This window comes from Hipposideros armiger, unplaced genomic scaffold (genome assembly GCF_001890085.2).
Source record: "Hipposideros armiger isolate ML-2016 unplaced genomic scaffold, ASM189008v1 scaffold_682, whole genome shotgun sequence".
Taxonomy (NCBI): domain Eukaryota; kingdom Metazoa; phylum Chordata; class Mammalia; order Chiroptera; family Hipposideridae; genus Hipposideros; species Hipposideros armiger.
This window is the reverse complement of record NW_017732032.1, coordinates 392779-405432: the sequence shown is the minus strand read 5'-3', so window position 1 is coordinate 405432 and position 12654 is coordinate 392779.

Below are 12654 nucleotides of genomic sequence, written 5' to 3'. Positions count from 1 at the left end.
TTTACAGATGCGGTGACCTTTTCAAAAAGTTATCTGTCCAAGTTGGCACAGCCTTTTCCACGAATGTATCGCAACTTTTTTGATATTGTTGTCCTATAGTTGTGGGAGGGAAAGCAGAAAGTTTTCTAAAAGATGGACTTTCTTCCAGAATAGGTCTTCATCAGCAGTTCATTGAGCATCTTTTGATGAGTGTAAAGAGAAAGTAAATATCTTCTCTTTCTACTTATGCATGAAAACTGCCTTGGGGATATGCTCTTCCCTAGTCTGGGAGGAAATCTCCAGAAGGTCCCATAGCCAACTTTTAACTCTCAAATAACCTACCTAACTATCCTGTGGTCACTTCCAAGCAGTTCAAAGCCTAGTGTACTATAACAACCAAAACCCTATGCTCCCGAATACTGGGAAATTTCTGTCTACACCAAACTGGCGCCTTCATGGATTTTGTCATCTTGCCAGTGATCTGTGTATGTGTATATGGAATGGATATAGTGCTTCTTTTTGCCTTTCCTCTCTTCATTTCTTCTACTTTTAAAAAAATATTTAAAAAAATTTTAATGATAGTTGACTTACAATATTATATTAGTTTCAGGTGTACAGCACAGTGATTAGACATTTATATAACTTACAAAGTGATCCCCCCAGTAAATCCAGTACCCATCTGACCCAATACATAGTTATTACAATATTATTGACTATATTCATGCTATACCCTACATCCCCATGACTGTTTTGTAATTACCAATTTGTACTTCTTAATCCCTTCCCGTTTTTCACTCACTGCTCCCAACCCTGTTTTCTTTGCTTGTTTATTTTGTTCTTTAGATTCCACATATAAGTGAAATCATATGACATTTGTCTTTCTCTGTCTGAGTTACTCCATTCAGCACAATACCCTCTAGGTCCATCCATGTTGTTGCAGATTGCAAAATTTCATTCTTTTTTATGGCTGAGTAATATTCCACTGTATATACGTACCACCTCTTCTTTATCCACTCATTCATCGACAGACACCCAGGCTGCCTCCATATCTTGGCCACCATTAACAATGCTGCAATGAACATATGGATACACATGTCCCCTCAAGGTAGTATTTTGGGTTTCTTCGGATAAATACCCAGAAGTAGGATTATTGGGTCCTTCTTTGTCTCTTGTTATAGGTTTTGTTTTAAAGTCTATTTTGTCTGGTATACATATTGCTACCCTAACTTTTGTTTGTTTGTTTCCATTTTTATGAAATATCTTTTTCCATCCCTTTACTTTCATTCTCTATGTGTATTTCAATCTAAAGTTAGTTTCTTGTAGGCAGCATATGTAAGGGTCTTGTTTTCTTATCCATTCAGCTAAGTTAGGGAAGGTTTCCATCATTATTTCTTCAAATACATTCTCAATTCCTTGCTTTCTCTCCTCTCCTTCTAGTACCCCTATAATGCAAATGTTGGTATGCTTGATGTTGTCCCAGAGGCCCCTTAAATTAACTCCTTTTTTTTTTGGATTATTTTTTCTTTTTCTTTTTTTAAACGATTTTATTGGGGAATTGGGGGAGGGAACAGCTTTGGGGAATCGGGGAAGGGGAACAGACAAGTCACTGTCCTTTTGTCGAACCGAGCCTGGCTGCTGCTAGTGCCAGGCATGGGGCTTCTTCACATGAGATGTGGAGCACGCCGATGCCAGATGCTGTTTGCTTGGGGCTTGCGAACCTTTGAGAGACTTTCAGAAAGTCTGCAGTGTGAGCCAACACAGGTCATTTGTAGGGAAAAGCCACTGGAAGTGGCTTTGGTGGGCCTGCAAGTTGGGTGGAGCAAGGACTCCAGCCTTTTTCGATAGATTTACTCGTTGGCTTTTTTTTTCTTTGAAAGTGGTAATAATTTTTATTGTCAAAGCAAGAAGGTAATACCAGCATAACAGGAGACACATATAAATTAATTTTAGATTCCCCAGCCTCTCTATGGAAAGGTCAGCTCTTTATGCAGATAAGGTAGCATCCAAAACGACAACAGTGGGTATTTGAGAGAGTGTTCAGTGCAGTGACTGAATATGTGCCCATTGAGGAGAAATAAGGGTAGTTTCCCTATTTCCTTTCTTCAGTAAGTTCTTCGCCATGATTGGTGTTCTCAGGGAGATTCTTTCCCTTCATAGTCTCAGAGGACAATTGAAGTACCAATGGGTTCCAGGGTATTGTTAAAAGCACATGTGTTAAGGCTCATGGAATGGTCAAAGGTTGTGCAAACCCTACTTAAGGGTGCAAGTTGCTCCCCTGTGCCTTGTCCCTCTTCAGTCCTGGGCTTCTTGCTTAAGAGAGCACATGGTCTACTGGGAGCTGGTATTTTACTGCCTGTGTAAAAGCACCCATGGTATATGTTTCTGTAACAGTGTCTGACTGCAGCTATAGAACTTGTAGTGAATAGAAAAAAATTTGAAAGCAATTTTGTTATTGAGATGCTCACTGCTCCTGTGAATTTATTCATTGTATGTACTGTAATAATATATAATTGTTAATGAAATGTGTTCCATGTTTGACGTGTGAATTTTCATATAGTCGGAGACAAATTCCTCTGATATCCAGAGTTATCACTGGGTAAAACTGTCTTGTTGATTGGCATCATCAAAGGCCCGATGCTCCCTGCAAGGGAGACATAAAATCATCAAAGAAACCTTCACAGCCTACATGGCAGTTATGGTGTTTGAATAATGTAAATGGGTTCACATACTAGATCTCTTGTGCAGTCAAGGAAAAATGCCTGACTTTCACTAACTAAAGAATTCTGCGATGCCATGCTAATATATATTGCTTTTAAGAAGCTGCTGCAAAAGTGGACCCATTTGGCTTAATGTCACAACAGCTAAACCGTGCAGGACTTTGCCCCCTTGCTTGGACAGGTTGACTCCGTGGGATTTCTCACCCCCTCCAGTGGAGATGATAAAGTCACAGTATCATTCTGACAAGATAGACACAATAGCCAAGTAGCCAGGTGTGGACCAGGATTCAGGCAACAGCAGACCTCCTGGGCAAAGCGTTTGTTGACAAGAGGCCTTGTAATCTTTGAGTATAGTCCCAGAGTCCCCTGCTAAGATGCATCCGTGGTCCAGTTAGAAATCAAAATTCAAGAACTTCATAAATCTAAGAAAAGCACTCTGTGGTTATTTTCTACACTGCTGTTTTGTTGCTGAGGTGAAACTGCTTCCTTCCAACCAGCATCCTTGTGGACAGGTAAAATATTCCTTGATGGTCAAGAGCAGTCAGTTGCACAGAGGTGTATGATGTGCACTCCCACAATGAGCATGAAGGAAGGGCCATAGGATACAATTTGGAGAAAAACATGAGAATATACAGGCTTCCTCCTCAGCTATCAGATGAAGGAGACCTGCCAGTTGTGGTGGAGGGAAGGAGTGGGGATCCCCAGTTGCCTAATAACAAGCCATGTTCCATGTCAGTTTGGACATGACCACCTGGCTAATTACGGGAGGGGGACTAAGGGGACCTTAGAAGCCCTTCCTGAGATCTTGTGCTGTTTGGACTCTTGTTCATCTAAAGCTTCAATACCACCTTTTAAAACAGACTTCACATATTTCAGGTACATAGTGGTCAAGTATAGAGGGCAAGACCCCCACCTTCTCTAGTAGTAATCTAAAGCTTTATGTGCTGGACAAGGAATGTTGGGGATTTGGCATTCAAGGGTGCCAAAGCTTTTCAGCCGTATAGACACCAGACTGTAAGCCAGTCTGCTGCCTTCGAGTCTAAATCGGCATGATCAAAATTTTCTTTTAACCGGATGTGGAAGTTAGTCTTACTTTAGAGTAGAGATAGGTGTGATTTTATGCATGGGCCCATGCATAAAACAAATACACATCTACGATATAGTATAACTGATACTGCTGAATACATTGTGGGAGGAAGTGTGTTGATTGCATGTAATTCTCTTGATTGCACAGGATGGTCCCAATGCGGGAAATGCCATGATTAGAATAGTGGGAGTGGGACGAGTTGACAACCTGGATCCCACCAGCCTTCTCCAGGCCGTCCAATGGATATCAGTAAAGCAGTGTAGCATACCAGGATGTCAGGGGAAGGGAGCATGTAGGTGAAAGGATGTCTCTATAATGAGCAAGTAACTAATGGAGAGAGGTGCTTAAAGAAGCCTATGCTACCCTACAATTGCCCTATGTGATGGATCGTGAAAAGAGAATAGTGTATGATGCCTCAGTGTGCTGTGTCACAGCTCAGTGGGCAGTAGTCCTTTTTGAACCCGAACTTCCAGATACCATAATCATCACAGAATTTATTCTGTAGACTGGAGGTCTCTTTCATGGTGGTGGACATGCTATGCTGTCTTCAGATGGCACTGCACCTATGGAATCAGAGCCAGTGTACCTCACTGGGCTTTGATTACAATCCTTGTTCATCGTTTGCCCCAAGACAATACAGAAATTATCAATGATTTCTCATTAATGTATAACTGCAGCAAAACATGTGGGATGATACCCAGAGAACAATCCCTGGGTTCTTTCAAGTGAGACTGATGTCCTTACTATATCTAGAAATGAAATATGGCTGTGAGTATGACAGCCTTGTTCAGTACTGTATGCACTTCATACTTCATATGGGGTTATTTCTTGGCACGCTGCATAAGATTATTTGAAAGGCATCCATGTTGGCCAACAATATGCCTGAGAAACTCTCCAACCTGCTGTACAGACCGCCTTTCCACACGGCAAAGTCACCTGTGTAAAGTGTGTTTTGAGGAAGTCACGATGACTGACTTTATATAGAGTAGGACCTGTGCAAAACGATCAACCACCAGGCGCTGGCACCCTGTGGAATTGGTTCCTGGTGGGTCCTTCAAACTTCTACCTGATGTATCTCATTTTAGAGACTAGTGCTGCCTTTTTAGTGCATGTGGGTGTACAGTGAGAGTGACAAAGCAAGGGTAAGTTGTTACAACTTGAATTCTTGACAATATGATGTGATGCAGATGAGAACCCAAACAGTGTAATTATTGCCCTAGAAACACTTATTTTAAAGTGAAAGTGGTGTAGCCACAAAGAAGTAAACCAGGGGGCCGGCTGAGTGGCGCATTGGTTAAGAACTGACTTGGGATGCCACAGGGCCCTGGTTCGGATCCCACATATGAGGGCCAGTGACACTGCCCTCTACAGCTAAGATGCTGAACAACAGCTCGACCTGGAGCTGGGCTGCTGTGGGTCGCCGGCGACGGCGTAGACTGCAGTTCCCTGCTGCAGTGGGTTGCCATAAGCTACCATGTGTAGCCGGCAGCCAGTGTGAGTGGCCAGCAGCTGCCATGAGCGGCCGTACAGAGGCCGGCGACTGATTTGCCTCACCACGGAAGAACGCAATGATGGTGCCAGCTTGGGCCAGTGAAGCAACGTCCTCCACAACTAGACTGAAGAACAAAACAACAACAACTTGTCTGTTCCCCTTCCCCTGATCCCCCAGCGCTGTTCCCCTCCTCCAATTCCCCAATAAAATCTTAAAAAAAAGAAGTAAACCAGGCATTAATGGAGTCTAAGGGGCACTGGCCAAAGTGTCCAGTCTCTGTCCAGATGGGGCTGTATCAGATGAATGTGTGTATTAGCTCATTAGCTTTCTGGCAGCCTCAGGACACCCAGGATGCCTGCCTATGGTTCTGGGTCACATCCACTAAGCTAAAGGCAGGTGGGGTGTGGTGAGCTGTGGAAGTCATATGATTCCAAAGAACACTGCTTGCACCTGGTCATGGAAAAAAGGGAATGCGGCTCAGTGGGTGGGGTTTGTGCTGTTGTGCTAGCCTGAAAACATATTCCTCCCCCAAACACACATCGTTCATTTGACAGACTCCTGGGTATGGGCCCAGGTGCAGAAACTGTGGACGGCTGTGCGCAGATGATCCAGTCTCAGCCTCTGGAAGCAAACGTGATCAGTGGATGGCACGAGATGCACACCTCCTTCTCATCTCCATATGGTGCACAGAGATAAGGACTTTTTCAGGATAAAAGTCAATGGAATCAACAAACTCCTCATATCTGCACTGCGCAGGTTAAGACCGTGCCCACCTGGATAAACTTTGCACAAGAAATGGTAATCCATCTAAATTTAGGCCCTGTCCCCAAAACAGTGCCTAGTGATTCCAGCACATGAGACCAAGGAAGACTGGCAGATGTGCCTAGAGTCTTAGCTGCACAGTTGAATAGAGAGGGGTCTTCAGTTTCCATACACGATGTGCCAGACCAGGCACTCTACCCTCCTCTCAAGGTTGCCACTGGGTATGGAGTGTGTTAAATCCCTTTTCTGAGTATTGCCTTGACAACCCTGTGAACATCTGGTGGCAGAATCTGTATAAGGACTGTAAATTGGCCTGTATTTTTAATTTGCATTTGCCAATGACACCTGATCAAACCATGGTGCCACCTTTATGGCAAAAAGTACCCAACAGTGGGGAAATCTATGGGACATTTGGTGGACCATTCATACCCCACGTCATTTCCAGGCAGCAAGTGCCATTGAAGGATGGCTTGGATTCTTACAGAAAAAACATTAAGTAGACAAGTCATGGTTAGCTCCCAATGGAGCACACACTTGAGAAAGTCATTTTGGGCTCTAAATGTGGCATTTCCCCAGCAGGTACTTCCCGTTTAAATAGAAAGTATAATTAAAAGGTTGAGTAGAAAGGGAGGAAGCACAGATTACAGGCAGGTAGAAAATGCCTACTACTCTTTTAACTTTGTCCAAAATACCTTCCCTCCTTTTTCCACCTCAGTTTTCATATGCTTAGTTAGTCAGTGGGCTAATGTCAGCTGAACCAGTTTTAGTAAGGATTTTGGCAAGATGTTATACCTTACTGTAGAATACGGAGTCCTTGGTATTCATCATTTTGGTCTTTGGAGCTTCTGCAGACACTTATACAAAAGTCATTTTGCTTTCAAAATCTTTTACAAGGCCGGCTTTCAGTGATGTGTTTGACCCAGAGCATCTTGTCTCACTGCACCCTTAATTGTGGGCACTGTGGGTGCATTTTCTTATCCGCTTTAAAGTATCAAATGGGCGGGGGGAGTCAGCGGCCCTTCATCCCATCGTTCCATGAGTTGTCAGGGTTCATGCAGACCCTGCCATATATTGACCCCCTTCTGCTCTCTCCTGGCTTGAAGCCCTCTGGTTGTTCTCAGAAGGAATTTTTTTATATCATATTATCATCTCCAGTGTGAATTTGTCCCTTAACATTCACACTTGTGTGTCTAGGCTTGTGGATTTTCTCAGGGAGCCCGTTTTATAAATTTATAGGCCCCTTAAAAAGATTTGGCATTTGTTGGTTTTTGAATGCACAGCAGCTCATGCATGCATCTACTGAATCCTAGCTTGCCAGGGTGGGCAGTCCTTCATTTTGGCAAATAGAAGTTCCCAAATTTTTACCCCGTGTTCTTGTTTTGATGTGACATGTTGGGGTTGCAGCTGCCCTGGGCTCAGCCCCAGGCCTGGCAGCTGCCCATTTTTGTATGTCTGAGCAGGCTGTATTGGTGCACTCTGCTCTTGTGTGGTCAGTCGTGCAGTACAGTGTCAACTGTAACTGAAAAATAAATTAAAAAAAGAAAAAAAGAAGAGGGGGCTACTGCATATGTCCCAGCAGCTTCATTTTTAACTTCAAATGCTCACTGAGAAGACTTTGTATATGTTGCCTTTTGACATCACTTGATATCAGCCATGGAAAACATAGATCTTTTTGCATGTGGTGGAAGTGCGGTTCACTTACAAGCCAGTCTGCTGATTGAATCTTCTGTCTATGTGTGTATAGCCCTAGATTCTTGACTTCTTTTGCATGAGTCAGACTCTAATCCCTGTGTCCTCCTAACTCCAGCAGACTTTAAATTCAGTTTTCTGACACTCTTTGTCATTTGCCCTGGTCAAACACACAGTGGGAAGTAACCTTTGTCCCTCCCCCATGAAGTTTCAGAAAATGCCCACTTCGTTTCTTTCAGAGTTCTCATGTTGGTCTTGGAAAAGACATCCTTTCTTCTGTAGCTGGCAGTAGTACAATTCTTTCCCAAGATGCCTCCTTTTGTTCCTTCTGGCAGAGGCAGCTCCAGCCCTAGCTTTTCTTTTACATGAGTCAGACACTAGGCACTGTATCATTCTAAGTCCAGGGAATATGAGTGAAACTTCCGGAAATGTTGCACTTGGGTCAGCCATTCCAGTCCTCACTCGTTATGAGTTTTCTCATCCCGTCAGGGTCTGTTGAGATATGGGGATTTCTGCTCTGCCCTCACTTGAGCATAGATCTGCAGAATATGAAACCACTTAGCTGCTGTCTAGAAGTGGCTCCTTCACAAGGGGGGATCCTACAACTTTTGTTGAGGTCATTTACCCCCTTTGGTTACCCTGTCCTTTTTGGTGGGTGGGACAAGGGTCACGAGGAGCTGGCCCATTTGCTTGATTCTTCTTTTTGCTATCCTTTTATAAGTATTAAAGTGTCAAAATGTAAAAGGACTTTCTGTATTTTATGTGTTAAATAAGTTGGGCCTTTTCCTTGGCCTTGCATGTCTCTGCTTTCATTGAAAATTTGGCACTGAACATGTGGTCAGTAAAGTTACAGTGAGGCCTTTTTCTAGATAAGAGACCACACTGGTCAGGTTAGTGCTAATGAGATTCCCCAGCATCTGTTAGTATATGCTGTCACCTAAGTGATAGAAGAGAGGGGCGATAGAGTCCCCCCACTGAGGGACTGTGTATTCCATCTTAGGGTGGATAAGGCATGTGGGAATCTGTGGCATGTGGGAATACCCTGGCCGAGACATTGGATGAGATGGAACCTTCTTAACCCGGTCTCACAGCAAGGGTGGGTTAGGAGGGATAAAGACTTCCCTGGACCCCTAGAGCAGTATGGGCCAGGTCATGAGAGATACAGCTCTCCTGGATCTGGGAGCACACCCTTGTCTACAAGGTGAGTGAAGGGGAAGCATAAGGGTCCCCCACTGTCCAACCTCTTCCAAGGTGTGTGGGCCAGGTGGGTAGTGAGATAGAGTGTCTACCATCCAATAATGTATGCTACCTGTTGAAAAAAAGCTTGGATGATTAGGTAGCAAGAGGTAGGATTGAAATCACCTATCAAATTGTAATTATTTGTAAAAGTATCTTTGTACCATGGAATGGACCAAAGTATGAGCAACCTGTGCTAACTGGTGTCAGTTGCTCCCCCTGTGTCCCCTCCCACTTTTTTCCTGGGTTTCCAATTGAGGAAAATAGGTGTACTGTCAGAAGCTCATGTTTTAGTGTCTGTGTGAAAATATCTATGGTCTGTGTTCCCGAAAAATGTGTCTGAATGCAGTTGAGAGAAGTTGCCATGAAAGTTAAAGATTTTAGACTTATTTTGTCACTGAGATGCCTACAAGCTTATTCACTGTATGTGCTCTGTAATAATGTGTAACTGCTATTGAGATGTGTCATTAAAATTTTTTTTGGGCCGGCCGAGTGGCTCAGTTGGTTAAGAGCTCGCTCAAGAGCTTGAGCTCTGAGCAACAGCAGTTCGAGTCCAGCCCGAGCTGAGCAGCCGCTGAGCTGCAACAGGTAGCAGGATGGCTCAGCTTAAAAAAAAAAAATTTTTTTTTTGAAGGTTTATATTGTATCAGAAAACATTCCTCTGATGTTCACGGTTTTCACTGTTAATGATGTCTTGTTGATTGGCAAGAGGGAGGTGTCATTATGTATGGCCTTGGATGCCCACTAGAAGGGAAACTTAGAATTCTCAGCAAAAGTGATTTCACACACAGCATCCCACAGGTAGTCAAAGAACAAACTCTGTCTTATGCACTTTAATGTTCTATGTTCCTGAGAGAACAGTTGTGGCTACTACAAAACTGCTACGAAATTTGTCTCTCCATGAGAGGCAACAAACACTACATGGGACTTTGCCCCACCTGACTCTGGCAGATTGACTCCAAGAAATTTAAACTCCCTCTTCCTGGATGCTGATAAGGTCACAAAGCTCTTTTGCAAAAATACATGTGAGACTCAGCAGGCTCACTATTCAAGTATGGAACAGGATCTGGGGAACAGTAGCCAACCTCATTGATAAAGTGAGTGGTGACAAGGGATAGTTGGTTACGTCACAATATACTAAGGTCTGCTCTTAAACTGAGTTGGAAAGAAGTGATATTAAGGATGGATTTGGGCAAAAGTCCAGTGAGATTATAGAGGTTTCCTCCCTGCTTAGCAGATGAAGGAGCCCTGCCAGTTATCTGGAGGACAAGGAGTGATCACCGCATTCTCTAGGACTGACCCCATGTTACAAGCCAGTTTGTTCATGACCACATTGCTCCCGACAGGAGGAGGACCACGAGGACATGGGCCCTATTCTAATATTTGTGCTGTTCTGAATGGTGTTTAACACACACATTCAGCCCTATCTTTCTACCCAGACCTTTCTGTTTTCAAGAAAAAACAGGTCTGAGGCAGGGTCACGGCCCCTTCTTCTTTAACTGGAGCTGGAGGCTTTCTGCACTGGTTGAGATGTTTCTGGGACTTGATAGCATTTGAAATTGTCACACTTTTCAGCCCTAATGGACACTGGGACACAAGTCATTGTGGTGGCTAGATTCCTCCATGGACTCAGTCAAAATGTTACTTTGGATATGGAAATAAATCTCAGATTGCACTATGGGCTGATGTGAGCATATGGGTAGGCTCTTTTGGGCCAGTGTACACAAGATGCTGTAACTGATACAACACCAAAGGCATGATCTATGAAAGAAACAATTAATAAGCTGGACTTCATTAAAGTTAAAAACTCCTGATCTGTGGAAGACAATATCAAGAGAATGAGATATTGTCTCATCTCCCACAGAATGGGAGAAAATATTTGCAAAAGACATATTGGATAAAGGACTATTATCTAAAATATAAAAAAAAGCTCTTAAAACTCAATGAGAAGAAAACAAAAAACCCCTATTAAAAATGGGCAAAAATCTGAACAGATACTTCACCAAAGAAGATATACAGATAGCAAGTAAGCATCTGAAAAGTTGCTCAACATCAAGTGTCATCAGGGAATTGCAAATTAAAACAAGATAAAATTGCATACCTATTAGAATGGCCAAAATTCGGAACACCGACAACACCAAATGCTGTAAGGATGTGGAGCAACAGGAACTCATTCATTGCTGGTGGTTATGTAAAATGGAACAACCACTTTGGAAGAGAACTCGGCAGTTTCTTACAAAACAGATATACTATTACTATACAACCCAGCAATTGTACTCCTTGGTATTTACCCAAAGCTGTTGAAAACTTATGTCCACACAAAAACATGTACATGGTATTTATAGCAGCTTTATTAATAATTGCCAACATTTGGAAGAAACCAAGATGTCCTTTGTCAGATGAATGGATAAACTGTGGTGTATCCAGATAGTGGATTGTTATTCAGTGCTTAAAAGAAATGAGCTATCGAGCCAATGAAAAGACATGGAGGAGAGTTCAATGCATATTGCTAGGTAACAGACACCAATCTGAAAAGGCTACATATTGTATGATTCCAACTATAGGACACTTTGGAAAAGGCAAACTGTGGAGACAATAAAAAGATCAGATCAGTGGCTGCTAGGGGCTAGCGGGGAGGAAGGTATGAGTAGGCAGAGTACAGAGGATTTTTAGGGCAGTGGCACTATTCTGTTTGATATTATAATGGTGAACAAACGTCATTATATATTTGTTGAAACCCATAGTATGTACAGCACCAAGAGTGAGCCCTGATGTAAAATACATATTTTAGGTGATACGTTAATGTCAGTTCATTGATTGTAACACATGTACCACTCTGATAGGAGATGTCGACAGTAGCGAAGGCTGTATGTATGGGCACAGGGTGTGTATGGGAACCCTGTACTTTGCACTCGGTTTTTCTGAGAGCCTAAAGCCTCTAAAAATAAAGTTTACTAATTAAAAAAAAGAAAGACAACTTGCCTGAGAACCTCTAGAAAACCACATTTTGCAAAGTATATGATAAACTTGTTCAGTTTGCTCCTTTAAAAATTTTTTTTTTATCGTAGAGGGCAGTGTCACTGGCCCTCATATGTGGGATCTGAACCAGGGCCCTCTGGCGTCCCAAACTAGCTCTTAACCAACGCGCCACTCGGCCGGCCCCTAACTTGTTCACTCATCCATAACTTGTGGAGCCTGCTCATCCCATTCCATAATCATATTCAGATGGGAATTTGTCCATCGTGTCCACAGTTATGTCATTGGTTAGCTTGCCTTCATGGGGATAAAGAGAAAATAATTTTTTTCTTTAAGTGTGAAAACTGGCTGGGGGATCTGTTCTCCCATGTCTGGGAGGATCATGATAATGATGATCATGAATATGAGGTAATAACTTCTAGTGGGTTCCTGCTATGTCCAACATGTCTGGGGGTTTAAGATGTTCTAGGGTGGTACAAGGTATCAGGAGTTGGTGTGCCACATAAGGTCGATCTGGGCAAACCGTGTGGGTGAGATAATGGGAGGGTTGTAAAAACGCAAAGTGATCACTGCAGGAAGTGATTATACAGACATCTCCTAATCGAACAAATCCGTGAGTCCTTTCTCAGCCTTCTAACTGATGGCCTCTCTACCCTATGAGTGTTTTTTCCAATTTTTTAAAAAGATTTTATTGGGGAATTGAAGGAGGGGAACAG